Genomic DNA, 21,636 nt, shown 5'->3' with positions numbered 1-21,636 from the left:
TGGGGAAAAAACCCATGTTTTCAATTTTTGGCCTGGAAGTGGACAGTGTTTCAGGTCTAACTTTGCAGGTGGAACTTACTTGAAAAGGACTTACGCAATTCACCCCCTTAAGAGACCACAGGACATGACCTGTAGAACTTTAACATGTTTATTGCCATTGATGTAAGGAGTATGCTTTGCAGGTATTATAAAGCCTAGCATAAATGTCCAATCTAAGCCTTCCTTAAGGAGAGGGTAAACTTAATGTTAATTTTATGTTAAAAATTAAATTCCTTAGGTAATTGTGTCAATTCCTGACTTTTTTTTTAATGTTCTTTTTTTTTTCCATGAGTAGCAAAAGAGTGAACTTTTCAATTATTACTTGATCAAACCGAAATTAATGGAAATACATAAACAGAGTAAAAATATATCAGGAGAGTTATGATGGATTACTGTTCTGAGAAGCCAGTTGGGAAATTGCAGCAGGAACCTAAGCTAGAGTTAGTTCTGCTGAAACTAGTGTTCTGATGCCCTTTTTAAAAAAAAATCAAAAAACCCAAACAAAAATAAACCCCTAAAAAAACAAGAAGAAAACCCCAAAATAAAACAACTGAAAACATACAACAAAACAACAATAAAAACACAAAAAAACCCCAAAACAAAACCAAAACCCTAATCGATTTATGAGGTCATCAGGACAAGGACTTGTTATCCATGTGTTAATCTCCTTCAGAAGTAGTTTACATAGCTAAGATGCTTCCTTAGTTTAGGCCAACTATGCTAAGGACCTTTTGTGGTTACAGTTTAGGATATAACAAGTCCTCACAGTTTGTGTTTGAAGTGGCTAAAGCTATTTAGCTTTTGTGGGCAAATCCATTAACCCACACACCGTTTTGCCCAAGTAACAATAACAGAAACTTTAACTTTCTTCTGACAATGAAGTTCTTTTGTCTAATGCAAAGAAAACAAGCCCTTTTATAGATAAACTGAGTGTAAGCAAAGTTGTATATATTCTGTACAGTAGTACATACACTTGAGCATAAACCCTACAGAAAATTAACAAACATGCTACCAATGCCATTGCATAGTTGCAAATAAAATTGTGCTTGTAACCCAGTTTGCTGTTTTTCAAAAAGCTAGATCTCAGTTCAGTTAGACTATCAGGATAAGAGTCTATCTGCATGATCTCATCTTCTCAAAATAATATGGAGGAAAAACTTAAGTAATGTTGAGGGTGGGGATATGTATCCGCTGGGATCCTTTCCAGAATAAAATATTAGTTACTTTTTGCTTTGAACAGAGTTTCAGAAATGAACACCAATCTTCAGTAATAGTGTGAGTGCCTGCATAGAATAAGTATCACAGACTCTGGCTGAAGCAGATGGAACCTTTTATAACACCAGCTGAGACAAGATGGGAGCTGAGGGTAACACTGCTTTTGCAGGCCTGGAAAGAAGGAAAGCACTCTTCTTTGCTTCTGTAGAAGAGGGACTATTGTGTTCTCTATCATGTCCCTCTCAGGCTCCACTTGAACTCCCAAAGGACTGTTTGGCAGTACAGAAGCTTTGGTTTATTTAATACAGAAGGACCTTTCTTCTTCTTCACCAATAATGTTTTGATCTTAGCTGGGATTGAGAAGTGCTTCATTCATTACGACTGCTTGGCAGTGACATAAAGACACCCAGTGTTTAGCAGGTCTTCTGAATGTACATTGCTTGGAAAGAGAGCTGTGCTTCTTCATGTATAAACATCTCTTAATCCTGTGATGTCTGGATGGCTGCGTGTGTTCAAGCTTCATCCCTTAATGTACCTCTTCACAAAACTCAAATTGTACCACTTATGAAATGTAGAATTACTTTTCTTTGACCATGCCACTTGCATCTTGTACTCAGTTTTGTTCCATTGTTTATTTTTTTGATGATGTTTGAAGCTGTAAACAGCACTAAGAATGGGTGGGGAACATGTCTACTGTGGTTCCTAGTTTTGTGTCTGAGCTCAAGGGATCAGGCTATTCTTCATGGGTCCGTAAAACATTTAGTCTATTTGGGTCACTGTCAGAGGTTGATAAAAAATAAACATGTAATAAAGTGTTTGTGCATGTTTTGTTTTCATGTGTAGCGAGACAGATCTATACAATGGTACAGTTTGCTTTTGCCAGTCCAGGCAGTAGGATGTTACTTTGTGCACTATGCTCTGATCACTTAGCAGTCATCTCTAGAAACAGGTATTAAACAGTCCAAATATAATTAGTAGGATTCCATTTCTGGAAACCTTTTTTCTATCCTTGTTCAGGACTTGCTGGAGGTGAAAATCATTGTCTCAGCAAGTGACATTAAGTAGATGTGTCACCTTTTGAGAAGCTGCAGCTGTTCACTGTTGTCAAGTGGTGCATCCTATCAACTTGTGTTCCCCTTCTTCCTGTTCTACTGGCAGCCCTCAAATGTCCTAAATATCAGGGACTTTATTTGAGCCTACTACCTCGATGGGATTTCAAAAGAGAGAGTATTGTGCATGTCCTCCCTGCACTTAGGGGCACCTCTCTATGTATCATACTTGCCATTTGTGATTTATAAATGAGGGAAAATACATCATTTGTCATTTCTTCATACTTTTCCCAATTTAATTCTGTATAGAATTGCAGATCCATCTTGAGGGAGGGAATATGACACAGTACCTTTTGTGAGAGAACTGCATGGAATTACCTGGAGGCTGCCTGCACAAGTACCTGCATAAAGCACTGCTGTCTTCTTTCTGGCAGGGGCATGCACTTCTGAGGCATGGGGCTCCACTTGCAATGTGCCTGATCCACAAAGGATGCTTTAGCACACCTGCTGGACTGGACTTCTCAAACACCTTGGGGTTAATTTCTAGACCACGTTGGCAATTGTGAGCACCTGAGGCAGAGGCTACTGAAAACCTGGGTGATTTTTGACAAGTACAGTGTTTCATGGAGCAGTGCTTGTTTGTGGGTGCTAAAAAATGACATGGGTATCATGTATGCCTAGGGTCTGTTGACTTTTGGATTTTGGGTAAATCTTCTCCACTGTTTTGCATCTTCTCAAACCGTACTAATGCCAACTTTGAAGAATGCTCCAAAGTTTCCCTCTTCCTGTCTCTCACCCTTGGTGTGAGATTTTATTTTGGAACAATTTTGGATTAAGTGACATTTCCTTGCAAGTTCTAAAATAGTAGTCATTTCCTTTGAAGGAATGATGTCAGGATGTTTGACAGAAATTGGTAAATCTAATGACCTTTGATTAAAGCCTGCAGCTGTATGATAATACAGGCAAAGATGGCTTTGAAGATGGATTCAGAAGCCAGGCATTTAGAAAACATTTCCAACATTTCAGCCTACACAGATTACTAAATAAAAGATTTCAACAAGTGAGACAATGTTTTTGTTTGTAAAAGTGGGTGCTTAGTACAGTAGGGTGATGAATTAAGGACAGCCGGAATACATCAGAGTATATTTTCCCACACATCCAGTACAGTTGAGCATTAATGCATTTTCATCCCTTTGTAATTATTTTCTCTTTGCAGCTATTTCTAGATTGTTACCATCTGTAACTGTGACACTTTTACAAGAAAATTAATTTAGTCAATTCCGTTTCTGTGATTTTTATTATTATTGCCATTGCTTCAAATCCAGAACCTTCTAACTTGGCATGAATACTTCAAACCTCTTATATTGTGCAACCAATAAACAGCTTTTTAAATTTTTTTTTCAGAAACTTGAATTTTTGTTTGTTTGCTCTTATGACTTTAGATAGGCTCCCTAACAGACAATGGTCAAGTCCTCTGGTGATATTCCAATAAAGAGATGAGCAGTTTTGCAAATTAAAGAGATTGGGGACCAAGGAGGCAGCCATTTTATAGATGTTTTTGAAAGTTATGTGCTGGACAATGGGAGAAATAGCTTGATTGTAAACATGTATTGTATGACTGAGACAGGCTTTGGGGCTGACTAAATTGAATTCTTTCAAGACAAAGGTAGTTTGAGAAACCGTCCTTTGAAAATCCAATCATGTTGTTGTAGTTACCTCCTTATGAGATGCTAAAGTGTGTTGCTTCCATTGAATCCAAGGGAATTGGAGTCCATTAGCACATTCAGGGCTCTTGATAGAAATTATCTAGACAACCAGAAAGAACAGATTTTAAAAAAAAAAACAATATAATGCACACCATTTGAAATGGGTCTATCTCCAATGAATTCTTCTATGCTGTGTTACACTAAAAACTAGACTCCAAATAATTTTTGAATAATTTTTTAAAACAACTTTTGAAAATGCCAATTCACAGAAAACAGCAGGGGTCCCATTCTTTCTTAGTGAAGGCTAAGAAAAGACTGCTTCTAATGAAATAAAAATGTCCCTGATTCTGAAAATTGCTTCAAAATGATGTGAACATTTAAAATAAAATAATGGGGAAACATTTCTTGTGAAAGATGAAAAAAGAATTAGTGACAATTTTCCAGTAATGCTGTTTCAGTGACAAAAATGGTGTGGGGACTATTTAAAAGACAAATGTGTGTTGAGTGTGTGGGGAAGGAAAACCTTCTCTGTGATGCAGAGTTGAATTGTGTGATTGCTTTGCTTGCTGATACATGTAGCATAACACCTTTAGAGATATGTTTTTCTATTTCCGAGTTTAACGGATCTAGCTGCCTGTTTTCTAAGCCTGTCTAAGCCACTATACTGACTGAGTACCTCATATGCAACTCTGGATTGCAAAGAATCCCAGACTTCTGTGAACTTTCATGAATATCCTTGCGGATTTACAATTTCCCACAGGAGCTTTCCTGTACATGGCGCTACCTGTTGGAGGAGGTAAAAATGGGTTGACACTTATTCCAGTATGAGCACAAGAAGATTTTCAGCAGCTGCAATGAGTTGTCTGATGGGTAAAACAAAACACGACATTCTCTTACATAAAGATATGACATGGCAGATGTCACCTGCTATGATAGACGATGTACTTTATGCACCACCCTCCCACCAAGCAGCCTTCCTGGTAGGAGTGTGTTGGTTTTGCCCCATGATGATAGTCAAAATAATGGTTTCAGTGGCAGGAGAGCATTAAATACCCAGGTCAGGTGTTATATTTGTAGTGCTGTACATGTAAAAGTAAAACACAAGAGCAAAGAGTGAAGTGATTTACAGAGAAAGCCTTGTGATGTTCTCAGCAGCTTCAGTGACAAAGCCATCGTGGTAGGTTAAAGCAGTTGTTACAATTACAAGTGTGTAGATGTCATCTTGAAGAAAAATTGGGACAAAAGAAGAGCCTAGGAGGCATTTCATTTGGAAAAGGAGGAATGACAAGAAGATAGCTCTTTGGCTGCCATGAAGGGGAAGAATGTGTACCTGTAAAAGTTAGTGAAAGTTGTTGTCTTGTTGATTTCAGTGGGAAGGAAGATCATCCCCAAGATGAGGCAATTTACACTGGCACCAAAACTGGTTTGAATGATGAGCCTTCCTGTAAGCAGTGAATGTAGAATGGCTGGCTGGCTAATGATTAATGCATATTTTGTATTAATAAATCATATTAATTGTTCTCTTCTTCTCTTCCTTTGTGTTTTATTTCTCCCTGTATATAAAAAGCACTCTATATGAGTCTGAAACCAAAACAATATCTGAGAAGAGACTATTATGATTAGGTCCAATTTAGACAAAAATTTCATATTCCTTGTAAAACTACCAATCTGAATTAGGTAGATATTTGAGATTATTGAGTGTTGGGCTACAAGCTGGATGTTCACCAGTCTGGTTTTATAATGTGTGGCTTTCATATTTTCTGTTGTTACATGACATTGCGTTATTTACGGCCATTTATTGCCATGGATATGACTCACGTATTCCAAGCAGACATAAAATGGAGGTAAATATGAAAAATATGAATCCTAAATGAATAAATAAAAGAAATATAGAACATGAGCATATTTTTCACAATTCTTCTGAAACTGTAAAAAAGTTTACATAAAAAGCTAGGATAAAGGTAGAAGAGGTATTTATGAACCAATACTGTGAATTTGAACAGAGTAATAAGATATCTGAATAAAGTCTGAAGATTTGTCTATTCATCCGATCCCTGAATCAGGAGAGTGCTTTAGCATGTCCTTGTCCCTTAAACTGTGAGGATGGAATGTGATCAAACCCTTCATATATTTTTTTTTTTGGAAGTTCAGCATCTGCTGAGTACTCCAAAACCCATAAAAGCACAAGGGATACCTTTTGGGAAAAAGGAGGGTATGGTAATTGCCATGTTAGCCTGCAGTGACTTCAGATTTGTTCCTGTTTGTCTTCAACCTCCTGAGGGAAACTGTGCAAAGTGATTACACTCTTTCCTGCTTGTACCAAGGGTAAATAGCCCTGCCTTCATCCCTCAAGTATTTGAAGATGATTGTTGGGTGTCAGGCAGTTGACATTTATGATCTTGAAAATTATTTCTTTATATCAACTACCATGGTAACACTCAAAAGACAATTTGAAAACCTGGTTTTCATCAGGAAACATTTCAGAGTACTGCAAAATATGCACAGTCTCCAAGCTGTTCCTTGTGTCAAATTTTACACAAAGTTCAGATACATTATTAAGAGCCACTTACCTGATTAGGATGTTGCAAGATTAAGTTCTTAGTCCACGCCTAACATTTGCAGATGCTTTATTTTTCAGTTGTGTGCAGCTCGCTTTAGTGGTTATCTCTAACTGCCTGTGAGTTTCAGGCATGAAGTCTACAAAATTTGTAAATCAGGATACTAATAAAACAATAAAGAGGCAGATTAGAGTGTCTGATGTAGAACATATTTTCACCACATTTTCCTACTCCTTTATTAAGGAAAAGTGTGGTTATGGAACCTGAAGCTCAGGTCACATTATAGGTTTTTAAGTGAGTCTCTTTTTTTTTCCCCCCTGTTTCTGTAGTGGCAAATCTGGAGATTCTATCTCCAGGTATCTTATCAATTCTAATTCTATTTAAAAAGGAAAGCTTTTTCAGGAGGTACTTAATGATAAAACATATGAAAATAAGCAAACTGTGAAACTGTGGCCATTTTTTAGACATCAGATTTGGAAGTTCAAGGGGAAAATTTCAAAGGGTAATAAGAATTCCACGGGGAAAAAAAATCTAATGTTGAATAGTTTTCCCTGTGTCCTTTAAGCTGTCACTTCTCACAAGTAGTCTCCCATTCAAGGTCAAATAACACTTTGTTCTTACTAGTCTTTGGCGTTTGAGAAGGTTACAACTGGAGGCAGTAAAATGATGTCTTTAAAACAGTGAAGACCTATTTTAGTCATAGCGGTGAAGAATTATTAGATGAAGTGATTTAGATTTTTCACCACTGACTTCTCCCTGATACTGCCTCTTGATAATACATTAATACATTGACTACTGAACATAACTTGCTGAAGGTGGCACTGAGGTGGTCTTGTGCATGTAGCAAAGTACCCAATCATGTCTTGAGGCTGATAGAGAGTGGTGGGATACTTTTTTTAGTAATGGTGATGATTTCAGCAAATTTATGAGTCTACTGACACTGTTAAATATCACTTTATTTTCATGCAGAAGAAGGAGCATTATATAATCTACAAGTAAACTTTTCTTTTTGTTCATCTTACTCTTTTTCCATGTTGGCTCTGAAGTCAAGCTTCAAGTTCTTAGAATCAATTAATCTAATTAATTTGTGTTATTTAGCTTTATATGGTTTTACTACTTTTGAAATAGATGTTATTGTAAATGTGTTCTGGGAAAGAAATCAGCACCCTGAATTATTTGTTGCAAATGAATTATACAATAAACAACCTACTTTCTATTGTTTTCAGACCAAGCCTGTCTGTGTTGGTTGTAAGCAATAGGTGCATCTGTTTTGGTCTATGGATTATTCATGACGAGCTCACTTCAGCACGACAATACTCATGATATATAATAGATTACCCAGTTCATATTAATTCTTTCCCCGTTTCTTCCTTGGGTGACTGAAACTTTTTTTAAAGAATTGAAAATTTGTGAAATAATCATGAGCAATATTTTGCAAATGACCTGGCAATTATCTGTACACAATGAATAATGCAACTCAGTGAATAATATCAGAGCCACCTTGCTTAATGACCCAGTTATGAGTTAGTTCACTGTTTGACCAGATCTACTTTATCCAGCTAGTAAGGAATGCCGATTGGTACTCTTTTCTCCCTCGCTGACTCCACTGGTTCTGACAGAAGTATAATTCCCTGATCAGAGATGTGAATGATGAGAAGCATGTTCTCTGCATGCAACTGACAAACAAGTGTGACCACACTCCATACTGGATATTGTGTTTATGCTCCTCTAGTGCAGAAATGACAGGTGAGACTGGCTCAAATCTTGCCCTAATATCACAATGTTATCCCAGAGCTCAATTATGTAGACTAGTTTACCCACACTGTTAATTTAAAAAAACATGTACAAATATCCCACAGGGTTTTGGTCTGTTGGGTATTAGTTCTTATTGACTAAAGTGCTGACATGGCACACAGATGACCCACCAGATTCTATTTGACCCACCAGTAACTTTTAAGAGTTGAAGAATTTGAAGTTGTCTACTTTCTTGGCAGTTACCCCACAAGACTGAGATTTTAGAAAGCTTCTTGTTGAGAAAAACGTAAGCAATGGTTATATGAGAAGTGCCTGTCATGAAAAGTCTTCAAGATTTTGGCTCAGTGGTCAGAAAACAAACCCATTTCCTGTGAGTTTAGCAACTCTGTCATGAATTATCTCAGTTTGTTTAACACAGTTTTCAAAGGTGTGTTTTTTGTTAATACTGTGTATGATAAGTGCTACAATGTTCCTGACAGCTTGGATAAGAAGTGATGAACACAGTGAATAAGCTCCATCAAGTGAGGCCAGGAATTATATCTGTTCTAGTAATGTCAGCTTGTCTTAATGCTGCATTACTTGGCACCGTACCTATATCACATTTCATAGCTTTCTTTGCCTCTTCAATCCCTGCCCCCAGTTAGATTGTCTTCTGACACCTACATTTCTGTCACATTTCTGTATTTCTCTTGGTAGAATCCAAGGGAATAGCAGAGCTGTTGAGGTATGAGATAGATGATCAAGTTACAGCATTTCTCAAGTTTGTTCCTTGTCAAAGCTTCATCTTTTGGAGATTTTCAATAGATCTGCTTCTCTTTATGCTTTTTTTTTTTTTTATTCATCATTTTTTGGCAAGTCACTTGTTTTCCAGTGAAAGCTGTTGCCTTTACTGTAAATGACCATTCAGAACTTTGAGCACTGCAAGAATAATGTGTCTGTTTGGCTAGAAGACATGAGCTTGGGGATAATCTTCTACTTCTTCTCGTACAAAAAGATCTGTTAATGAGCCAGCACATTACTCAAGTGCTGGCAGCAGACAGCCTGCATTTTAGAATGAGATCTAACTATAAAAATATCCATCAACTCGACAATGTGTCAGGTAACTGTACCTCATGGCAAATGAAAGTCCAATTTGCTAGGTCATGAAGAATTAATTCTTTTAACACAGATTGCTCTGCAATTTCTATAGAATTTTTTAACACAAAATAAAGTCTCTTGCAGCTTTTCTGCATTAGCCTTCAAAATACTATTGGTAGAAAGGAAAAAATCTGTTTTGTTCTATCTTTTGTTAACGATAATAGAATTTTTTTATCTCCCAAATGGACTAGGTCTGAATATTAGCAGAATCAAATATGGTCTCAGCCCGGCCTCACTGCTTATTTTTTCATGTGTGCATGGCAGGAGCACAGGCTGTGATATAAAACTGAAGAAACTTTCCACAATTTATGTGATCCCCTGGCTGTGAGCTAATTTCATTTTCTAGATCTTATCTGCTGATACTGGGCTGTTTTAAGGTCCTTGTCAGTGCAAGGAGCTATTTATATAAATACATCTCTTTGTTTAGGCAAATCACAGGACAGAAGTAGCTTGTAGAGTTTGTTATATATTTCAGAAGTAGCATCTTCATTTGATTCATATCCATAGCTGAACATGAACATCTCCATATGACTGTCCCTTCTGACTGGGACAAGGGCAGTAGAGAATCCACAGGAACTACAGTGGTTGTCTTTTTAGAATTTGGGCAATGTTTTGACTAATTTATGTAAACTGTCCTGATCTTTGCTATTTTTAATAATGGATATCATATTTCAGATAAATTGCCTAACTCAGCTCCATGCGCATTCTACATCAAGAAAGCAAGAAGAGTTTTCTTTGGTAAAGCGCCACATGAGGGGCAGAAGAGTCATGGAGGAATCTTCATGGAATTACTCTAAATTTTCTAAATTTCTAAATTACTCTACATTTTCATTTTCAGATACAACTGAATAAGACAGTGCTCTCATTCAGGTACCACATGAAATGGTGATCCAAGCAAGGCCAAGAGATGCAGTCCCATAATTCAGGAAGACACTTTAATGGCATGTTATGCAGCTTTTCCTTCACAGCTTAGCCCATCTTCTTCTGTTATGAAGGTAAAACCAGAGTGCTTCTGTAACTGGAGCTCCTCTTCCCATACCACTGAGCTGTGTCATTCATATACAGCCTTGTAGCACAGGTTCTGCCACCCCAGAAAGAGATTCAACGTTTGTGTTAGCAGCCAGAAAGAGTCCAGGCTTCCACTGACAATTCAAATGCATCTTCTGGTTGGAGAACCTCCCAACACAGCTAAAAAAGTCATCTTTTATCTGAGCGTAAATCCTGTTCTCTTTGAATACAACTGTTCTCTGACTGTTGCAAAGTCCTTGCTGTTTTGGCATTTTTCCTGGTGTTTTTGTGATACTTGTTTTAACATACTGCCCATTTCTCATTCTGGGACAGTGCTCAAAAATTTTCCCATAAATGCCACTTTAAGTGAGTGAATGCTGCTTTTTATCACTGAATTGCTAAAGGCATTTCTGGTGTTTTTCCAGACCCTTGCTTTAGTTTGTTGATGTTGAAACCAATTTGAGCACAGGCACAATGGGTTAACATCTTTCTGCTTGTTTGTGTAGTGATTGATTGTCCAGGTTGTGAGACCAACTTGTAGCAGGAAACAGAATACAGACATTTTATAAGAGAGAGATATAAAGACCTGCTCAAATTTATGAGAGGAGCATTCTAGGGGATGGAGAGAGGAAAGAGAGAGGAAAACAGAAAAACTATGGATGTTGTCTGATGAAATACCATGGAACAGAATTAACATTCATTTTCCTATTTCATGCCCTCCACAATTTTTCACTGTGCAGCTTCTTATACATGGGAAAGGCCTCTGTTTCAAGGTGCCTTGATAAGGGGTGCACAACTTTCAGTGCACTCAGATGGAATACAGGGTCCAGGAGCCTTGAGGAGGGGGTGGTAGGAAGGGAGGCAGTGCACACCCATGTTGTACTATGGGCCTTTGAATGACTCATTGCTATTCCTTCTTTTACAAATGAGAACTAAACGGCAACAGTTTTCTCTTTGGTCCCTTTAATTTAATCTCCTTTCCAGATTAGCTGTATTTAACAGTTTTAGAGTCACAGAATGTTTTGGGTTGGAAGAAATCTTAAAGGCCACCCAGTTCCAACTCCCCTGCCATGGGCAGTAACACCTTTTATCAGACCAGGTATACAAAAGGATGCAACATTATCTCTTCTGACCCTCTATTAGAGGATGCTGGGTAGCACAGGAGACTCAATCCCCTTGCTTCACAGTGGGAGCCTGTTAGTGAGATTAGGAACAGCAAGACTGGTCCCTGACAGATGTAGTTCACGCCAGGGTTGCCTTCAACCCCAGGGGCTGCTGAGATTTTCTTTACAATGTACTGTATGGAAAACCTCATCAGAAAAACCCCTCTTTGTTTTTCAACCTGATCAAGCAGATATTTTAATTAAAATCTACCAGTGGCAGTACTGGTATCGTAGGGCACTAGGAACCCTTTCTGTGTGGCAGTTTCTCAGCACAAATGATTCTGTGTGGTTGTGGTCACATATTTGATTGACTTGGTTCCCAAGCTGATGTTCATAGTGCTGTATTCATCTTGTTCAGATGGCTGTGACATGCTGCCTGAATGCACTGATGCTGACAGTGAATGTGAGGAGAACCAGACAGCTGACAGCATCTCCATTTTTCAGAGCTGATGTAGGATGATCTATCACATGATGTTAGGCCACAGCATGTCATTTATACAGCTACAGCTGTAATGTGGATAAAATAAGCAGAGATGAGAGAGAAGTGACAAGAGGGGAGAAAAGAAAGAGGGGAGGTGTTGACACCATTTTGCATGAACATACCTTATTTAAATGAAGAGTATGTTCATCCTACATCTCAGGTCTACCTGCTATTTCTGTGGATTGGAACAGCATTGACAGCCCATCCTTGCCTGCTGTTTGGGGAAATGTGTCTGCCCAGGGGCAGGCATTGGAGATCTTTTGGGTTGGTCCTGTGCCCCATCCATCATGGCTGTTAGGGAAGCCTTTCTCACTGTTGCTTGGAATGCACAAGCATCAACCAGAAACACAGGGTATTAAAAAAAAAAATTCTCTTGACCTAAATAACTGTATGCTCAAGCTGGGACTGAAACAACCTTGTATATAAGACGTGTAGGTGAGGGCGAGCCCTGAGGACACATTCAATGCTGCTATTGAGCACCAAAGATGGATATGGGGACCTATTCTGGAAGGAGGTTAATAGATGACTCAAGCCTTCCTTCAAGGTCAAGCATACCATCTCTGTGCAGCTACTGGAGAGATCAGCATAACAGTGTGTTTACAGTTCTTTACCTGGATTTTTTAGTGTGAATCAACTAATGCTGTTCCTTGTTTTGCTAGCCTTCCCTGTAATTTGAGAAGAATATTTCTTGTAGCTCTGGACTCTCTGGAGCTGTCTAAGGGAAATGCTATATTCTGTAAGGGCAGTATTCAGAAATGTCTTCCACTTGGTGACTGCCTGTTTGCCCACCTGTTCCCATGTCATCCCTGAAGCAGGAGGTTGAACCTGTTGTCAAATGGTGTGGGATGAGCTGGACTGTCCCAGGCTTTGTGCTAAAAGCTAAAGGCTTGTGAGCCCCCGGTGGCCCTCTACTTCACTTTTTCTTTAGCACGTGTTATAAATTGCTGGTGGCCTAAATATGCAGGGAATGTGACATGCGCTGGCTGCCACGCTGGGAGTTAAGAGAGAGACAGAACAAAGCTCCTGCCCATTCCTCTCTTTTGCTGATCACCTTCTCACAGGTGAATAAAAAGTCAGTGGCACTCAGCTTACTTGCCTCTGGTTATGGGGTTCACACTACCTGGTGAGGCAGGTGTGTGTGTGTGTGTATGGAAGGTTGTTCCTGTGCATCTTTAAAGTCTTGCTTTGCTCTGTCAGTCGTATTCTTGTGCCTAACTTGGCTTAAGAAGAGAGCCCCATGATGTCTGTGGCACTTCTGTGACAAATGTTACATTTTTCTTAGCATCACATATTTCTGTTGAGATGACTGGAGCACCACACTTGACAATGATGAATTATTTACAGCAGATCGACAGCCATTTACCCTGTGGTACCATCTGCCATAAAGATCACATTTTTGTCTAAGCAGTTTTCTCCCTTTGTTATTCTTTGAAAGAATATCTGAAGATGTGGAGGCATGAGGAATGGATAACCACCTCTGGGTGATGTTTTCAGTGGTGTGTTCAGATGATTCTGGACAACAGTGTTAAAGGTTAAATGCTATTGGCGTTTGATTGGGAAAACTCTAGCAAAGGTGAAGTGAATGATGCAAGCCTAGCATGAGCTTTAACTGTTTAGGATGTTTCCCATGTGCATCCTTTGCTGGTCTCCTTGGTACAAGGGTCATGTTGTGGGCAAGGAGGAGGTGTGACTGGAGCAGAACTGGCAGATGGTCCCTTGAAGGTCGTTTCTTGTTGCTGTCTCCTGTAGTGCTGCCATATGCTGTGCAGGGGGATGTTTCCTTCCTCTTCATGCAGTGTAAACTCATCAAAACAGCAAGTGCAGCATGCCATCAACCCTCAGCTCTTGAAGTTTCTGAGTAGGTCTGTGGCTATAAGACACTTTTAGTGTCTTGTCAAAGAGAATATATAACAAGAATTTTTGAAAATATTTTTTAAAAATCTGTCTGTTGTGAAGGTGGAGGTTTTCTTTTAATAATTTAACATTTTTCTCCTGAAACTGTCTTTCTGCTTACAAAAATTTTTATTTTTATTTTTATTTTTATTTTTATTTTTATTTTTATTTTTATTTTTATTTTTATTTTTATTTTTATTTTTATTTTTATTTTTATTTTTATTTTTTTCCCCAAGACCTTTCTTGTAACCTGTGAACATCCTGAGTATGGACAGTACTATGTAAGAATGTTAGGAAGATTGAATACTGCCATTGCTTCTGGAATCATAGCCACTCCTCTCAGCTGCTGGTAACAGCACAAATTTCCAGCAGAAAATATCTGAAGAAAATAGCCACACCAACTGGGGGGTAAAAAAAGTGCGTCAAAGAGAAGTTGTTGTTATGTCTTGAATTAAGTTAGTATTTCTGAGTTGCCTGTGCAAATTTAAGTCCATTTCATGGTGGAGTTTTTCTAAAACTGGAAATGAAAGCACATATAAACCATTGTTTCTCCATATAGAACATGATCTTTAGATAATCTGTCTCCCCATTCTTTTTCTTTTGTTAGTTGTGAATAATAGCATCAAGAGAAACTGTTTTTCCTGAAGGAATAGGCAAAGGTATACATGAGTTTGTAGAGGTACAGATCCTGGTATAATCTTTCAAGAAAATTTATTACTGAAGTAAAAGGTAACAAGTCTGAGTAAAGCAGAAGAAACAGGATGTCTTTGCCCATTTGAATTACTTGTAATCTTTTAGAAAGGGCTTGACTATCTTAGTGTTAGGCCACCTTATGCCACTGGAATTAGTGTTGACTATTACTCAGTTATCAGTGCTGCTATGATTTGGTTGGCCCAGAAAATAACTAAAATCCTGAACTTTAGAGCTCTCAAGTGACTCAATCAACTGACCTAGAACTAAGGTAAAGACCCAAGAGTTTCTTATAGCCAAGCCACCAAGGCTCAGAGTGATATCACTTTGCTCTTCTTTTTAGCTTCTTAGGCTTCATTGACATATGTGTGTCAGTCTGTTTACAGTTTGCTGTTAAAGCTATTTTTGAACACAATATTTAATGAGGTGAATAGTAATAGGTAAAAGTTTAGGATTACAAGGACTGCACATGAAGTTAAAAAATCAGTTAGCAAACAGTGATATTTGATGCTACTATTTAAAGCTGTAATATTTACCTGTGGGTTGTAATTAAATACTGCAGAATTATATAATCAGATAGGTTGGAAAAGATCTCTGAGATTATGGATAGAGTCCAACCTATGACAGAACTCCACCATGTTAACTAGACCCTGGCACTGAGTAATATGGCCAATCATTCCTAAAACACCTCCAGGGATTCTGCCACCTCCCTGGGCAGTGCATTCCAAAGTCTAATCACCTTTTCTGGGAAGAAATTCTTCCTAATGTCCAATCTAAACCTCTCCTTAAGACTGTGTATCTTGATTGCCTGGTTGAAGAGACCGACCCCTACCTGGCTACACCCTCTCTTCAAGCAGTTGTAGAAAGCAGTAATGTTCAGCCTGAGCCTCCTTTTCTCCAGCCTAAACACCCCCAGCTCCTTCTGACACTCCATATCACATTTGTGCCCCATCTTTGTTGCCCTTCTCTAGACACACTCCAGCACCTCAATGTCTTTCTTGTGGTGAGCAGCCCAAAACTGAACTCAACTCTTTAGGTGTGGCCTCACCAGTGCCAAGCACAGGGGAAGAAGGACTTCCCTAGCCCTGCTGGCTACACTATTGCTGACTCAGGCCTTCGTCTTCTTCGTCTTCTTCGTCTTCTTCGTCGTCCTCATCTTCTTCTTCTTCGTCTTCTTCTTCTTCTTCTTCTTCTTCTTCTTCTTCTTCTTCTTGGCCACCTGAGCACATGATGGCTCATGTTCAGCTGCTTTTAACCAGCACCCCCAGATCCTTTTCTGCCAGGAAGCTTTCCAGCCACTTTATCTCCTATAGTGCTGCATGAGACTATCGTGGCCAAAGTGTACAACTTGGTCTTGTTGAATCTCATATTTTTGGTCCCAACCCATCCATCCACCTGTCCAGATCCCCCTGCAGAGCCCTCCTACCTTACAACAGATCAACACTCCCACCATCTTGGTGATACCTGGAAATTCGCTAATGGTACAATCAATCCCCTCATCCAGATTATCAATAAAGACATTAAGCAGGACATATATAAACAGAAAGCCTGGAAGTGTATGCAGTTATATAATTTCTCTTAACATCAAATGCTTAGAATTAATGTACTATATTTGTAAATGTAGATCCAGTAATGGATATCATCCCATTGTACCAAATTTCTAACCTTGTGCAATACCTACACTTTCTGGGTGGGTCGTGGTAGTGGTGTATTTAACAAGCTACATAATTTATATTGCTGAACTGACCCTTTATCTATGACACTTTTCTTCTTTGTAGTCCAAAAAGCATATCTACATTTCATGTATCTTCCTTGATTACTTATGCCTCTGCAGCAAGGCAATGCTTTTGTACCCTGGTAAATTCAGACATGTGGAAACTGCAAAGCTTAAAGGAAAATAGTGGTCATATTAAATTTTGATTTCTTTATCTTTTGACATTGAAAGACAATTTTCTCATTGACTCAAAGGTATGGAAATTTAAAAAATCATGGTCTGACTTACGATTGTTTCATTCTCTTCTCTAGAATGACATTTTGAAACACCAGTGTGTTTTCACTCCTAACCATTGAAAATACAACTTTTGGTACTACTTCTGTCATGGCTTATTGTAATGCTCTTGTCGAGGAGAAAAGTGATCTCCTTCTTATGAAGAAAATATGGTATGATATGGCCTAGCCTTCCTCTCTTTGGGGAAGAAGATTGTAGCCAATAATTTTAGATGTGTTGCTGGGCTTTCCTCAGGTCTCAGAAATTTTGTTACTTGGTGGAAGCAACTCCTGTGTTTAATTTGGCTGGGATTGTTGTAGTAGTATAATTGGCATGGTGGTGGAGAAGGATTTTATAAATATTCAGAACATCCAGGTACAAAGTGTTGTGCAGGAAGCTGGGGAGATGCAATTCATCTTCAGGAGAAACACAGCTTCTCTGGCTGAGTGTATTGATGGAGCATCTCAATGTGAAAAGGCCACCTGTAGCACCTGCTCCCTATGCCCATCTTCCACAGCAGCCAATTACTTCACAAAGAGTAAGTCTTTGTGTTAATGGGAGTGTATGACAATGTAATGTGACTTTTGGAAGCATTACAACAAGTTCTGAATGATAGATGAAATGAAAAATCCCTGTCTGCTGAAGAGAAAGCATGTACTGCTCTGGATGATACACTGCCAGCAGTTCTAACAAGAGGCTCCTTCACAGATTTTCCACCTCAATCAGCAATGCAGTTGCTGTCCCCTGGGCAAAATCTCTCCTCTACTTTTTTTTTTTTTTTTTTTGCCTTTGTGCAAGCAAATAAATATTCTTCACCTTTATAGCTTACCCACTGCCTAAAATAGTCAATAATCTTTATCTGCTTCCAGTTGTGACAGTCTCTAGAGGAAGCATCCTCTCCCACAAATTCATTCAGCTTGTTCAAGTACTTTTACAGTAGTTTTACTCCATACACTGAGGAAGCGGGCCAGGCAAACATTAATCAGTGATATAGTCAGTAATGTATAGCATCTAGCATCTGCTGATGTATAACACCAAGTTTGAGGAGAAGGCTAGCAAGAAAATAAACAATAAGGCCAAGTAAAGAGTAATCACCTAGTTTAAGATTTCTGTTGCACCGAAAGGATGTTTTTAAAAACAGTCAAGCCTGACCTGTTATATATTGGCATGGAGAATAAAGTAAATCACATTTTGGAAAACAGTGGTTTATGGATGGACTTAGGTGGCATCACGGATAATTTCTTTAATTTTAATTTTTTCCTGCTGTGTTGTGGCAAAAAAAGGAATGGAAAAGATCCAAGGAAAAGAGAAACATTTTGTCCTGTTTGTAGGCTTCTTCATCAGGTGATATGTCCTGTTCTGTCTAAGCTGGGCTATAGCGTGAGTTAAGGACTGGAAAACAAATGGATGAAGGGTGTCAAGAATTCAGAGTATTCAGGTAATTTGAGAGCGGGGCGAGAGGTCAGTCTGAAGAAGACACCTGACAGCAGAGGTTTTCCACCTGACTGACAGAAGCTGAAGTTCAGCTAACTCAGTCTTGAAATAAGAAGCTGCTTTCTGGCTGCAAGGTCTCTTGATAATTAGAGCTCAAGCCTGGCCTGAACAGCTTGCCTTTATCATCCTTTTCCTTAATGGGAAAGCATTCAACTCAAAAGCTTGTAGACAGCAACTCCACATTGAGACAATTAACAGACCTGAATTTCTCCAAAGATGATCAGGGCAGATTTCTTTTCATCTCCTCCCTTGCGCAAGGAGCGAAGGTTTCTGCATGTAGCTTCTTTTCTTTGTTATTGACTGCTTTCCCCTACAGCACATTGAGATTGGCCAGGGCAGGAGATCTCCTTGTAGGTGGCATAGAGAGTGATTACAGATTGCCTTAGTTGGTTTGGGAGGGAATTTTCCCTGGGTCAGGTTGGCAGGCTCTGTGGATCTTTCACCTCATATAGCATGAGGTGTGGTTCGTCTGCTAGGATAATTTGTGTACATCTCAGATGATTAATTCCTTGCCATGGCATGGCTTTCTTAGGTCTTGCCAACCCTGTGCCTGTAGCAGATAATTTTCTAAGCAGTTAAATGCTTTTCCTTCACTAAAGTCTCTGAGCATCAACTAGACGATTTGCTTAAAATTAATGGCCTGTGAACACACAGTAGGTGCATCTGGTATCCTTTTTGGCCTTAACTTTTAGGAAATTATATTTATATATGCTATCTGATTGGTTAAGACTGGGGTGGTTATTTAGGAAAGCCCTCTTTTTTGTTCTGAAAAATGGCCTGACTCCCTTAGAGGTCTTGTTCTGACAGCCTCAGAAAATCTAACTCTCCCTGGAGCAGAAGTCCAGCTTGCTTTTGTTTAATCTCAAACAACAGTCAACATATACAGTTCAAATGGTGCATTTCCATTTGTAAAAACCATGCAATTCTATAGACTGATCTCAACTGAATATCTGACTGCCTGAAAGAATGAGCTTTCTGACTCTGTGTGGAAACTACCAGTGCAAAATTAAAGGTAACTCATGTTAAGTGGTGTTCTGGTAGTTAATGTAGCTCAACAGCCAATGGATTTCTGTCTTGCCGTGTGCTGGTACCAGAGGATCATCCTTTCTACAGTGACTTTTTCCATGTCAGTGAAGTCAAACTCAGGTATTCCTGAGTTTCAATTCTTTTTTCAGAAAGCATACAATTTAGCCCTAACGTCTGTCTACTTCAACAAAGTAAAAAAATCCTACCTTCAAAATATGGCCTTCGCAGCCTCAGGGGCCCTGTGATATATGTGACACAGAACATGACCTTCTCTACATTCAAACAAGTATTTGTAAATGTTTGTGTGCAGAGGATTGTAATATAATATGTATTTTAAGAAAACTTTTGCTTCACTGGAGCTAGAATTTCACCATACAGGTATATACAGGTGTGCAAAACCAATGCGTGCATGAAATGTTAAGTCAAACTTCTGCAATTTGTGAAATATACAGCAGCACCACAGAAACAGACATCATATAAGCAGCACTCACTGTTTGATAGTTGTCTTTCACGTTATGATCCAAACAAGAGATATTTCAGAGTTTTTTTTTTGTTAAGGGGCCTTTGCAGAAACACCATAAGTAATCAAGATTCACTCTGTGCATATTAGGAGAAATGGTGCCACTTGTTGTGTCTGGCTTCATCCCATAAAGTGGAAAACAGCAGCAATTGTGTGACTCTCTTCAAGTGCTCTCTGTTCTGTATATTTCTTCTTTGCACCCCAAACTAAAAACTTTCAAATAAAAATAACTGAAAACCAGAATACTGTATTTCTAAGCTGAGTTGTCCTTAAAATTTTGAATGAGTCATTTAGATAACATTCACAATACCAGCAGCTCCAGGGCACTTTAGAGAATATGTTGCAGCACAGAGACATTTGAAACAAAAATTGTAATGTTCTAAATGGAATTAGATGAGCAAAACCGTGTCATAGAGAAATGAAATATAAATAAGTGCTTTAGGCCCACTCCATGAAAAATGTATGTGCTTTTTTAAAAAGAACTTTTATTCTGCAATGGTTTAATTTCTGTAGAAAACAGTGGTTGGTTGTGAGTTGTTTTTGTTGTGTTTCCTTTTTTTCTTCCTAGTGAATTCTCCCAGAATGTGCTTTTGCCACTCCATAAAGCCTTCTTTCTACTAAATGTCTGTCTCTCTATTAAGCCCCCAAGGAACTGTACAAGCCAAAGGCAGATGGAAACAATAGGCATTCCATGTTCAAATGTACAACCTACAGAAAGTTCATTTGTCAAAAGTCTGAGGAACATTTCTAAGGAGGCTGCTTCATAAACAACATCCACATGGGGCAGATCTGACTTGTGCTACCACTTTTGATGTACACTTTCCATAAGAATTTAATAGGATGTTTAGACTTCAACTAATAGTTAGAGCAACATTCACAGAAGCTTGTTCAAAATCCCAGGCTCATTTCTTCTTTCTTTCCCCTCCCACCCTACATTTAAAATCTGTTAATCTTTTACATGCACCGACTACTTTCCCTCTTTTTACTGAAGACTTATCCTAGCCTCTCTATTAAGAGCAAATCAGTCTCAGACTTCTTGAACTCTTTATTCTCTTAGACATTTTGAACTCTGTTTTTGTACTTGTTGGAGTTGAGTTCTACTTTCACTGGGGAGTATGCAAATCTCATCATGGTATCAGTCTTTGAGATGTCAATAACTAATGCCAGTATTGTAGTGTTGAAAGTTAATCTAAACTTCTGACTCATGCCTGGAAGACAGAAGTTACTCTGGTTGATGCTGTCTAGCAGACAGTATACCTGCTTTTTAAAGTTCTAATTACTTATGGTAAAGATTTGCCTTCATTCCTTGGCTTTGTTTTAATTAAATATTTTAAATGTGATTAAGATGCTGATTCTATAAAGCTGTGAAATCACTTTGATCACTTTGGCTCCCATGGACTTCAACAGCTTCCCTGATCAAACCCTATATTAGGGGCAACAAAAACAGGGAAGACTTTGTTGATACTTGGATATAAGGACCCTGCATCACTATCTTGTTCAGGAGTAATCCAGAGCTGAGACCAGCAGAGCTGAAAAAGATATCAGACAGTTATTCTACCCAAGTTCCTTCTGGCAAAATAGGCAGCTGATTCAGAGAGCTCTCATCATACTAATGGTAGTAACCACCTTCTATATTAGGCCAATTTAAATTTACCTAGGATACCCAAATCCTGTATCTGGAGCTAAAAATAGCATGTAGTAGGTTCCAGTGCCAAAGCAAGATGATTAAATAGTGATGTTAGAAAATTAGCCACCCACCAAATGCACGATTCAGTTTTGATTCTGTACTTAATCAATGGCCATGTATTGCTTTGCAAAATAACAAAGTGTTGGAAGGTGACTTGAAACCAGAGGTACATTACATATATTTCTGTACATAATCTAGGACTAAAAAATGAATAACTAATTCTTATTC

At 38.6% G+C, this 21,636-nt stretch overlaps 1 protein-coding gene across 16 annotated transcripts in view; it reads left to right on the top strand.

The window, feature by feature from the left end:
• The window catches only part of LOC116183231 (uncharacterized), a 274,914-nt gene that overhangs the window by 138,850 nt on the left and 114,428 nt on the right, over positions 1–21,636 (top strand). The gene's annotated exons all lie outside the window — the stretch shown is intronic.

Source organism: Lonchura striata, chromosome 2 (assembly GCF_050655825.1).
Source record: "Lonchura striata isolate lonStrDom1 chromosome 2, ASM5065582v1, whole genome shotgun sequence".
In the NCBI taxonomy this organism is placed as follows: domain Eukaryota; kingdom Metazoa; phylum Chordata; class Aves; order Passeriformes; family Estrildidae; genus Lonchura; species Lonchura striata.
Note: the sequence above shows the minus strand (reverse complement) of the source record. Positions and strands in the feature narration are given on the sequence as shown.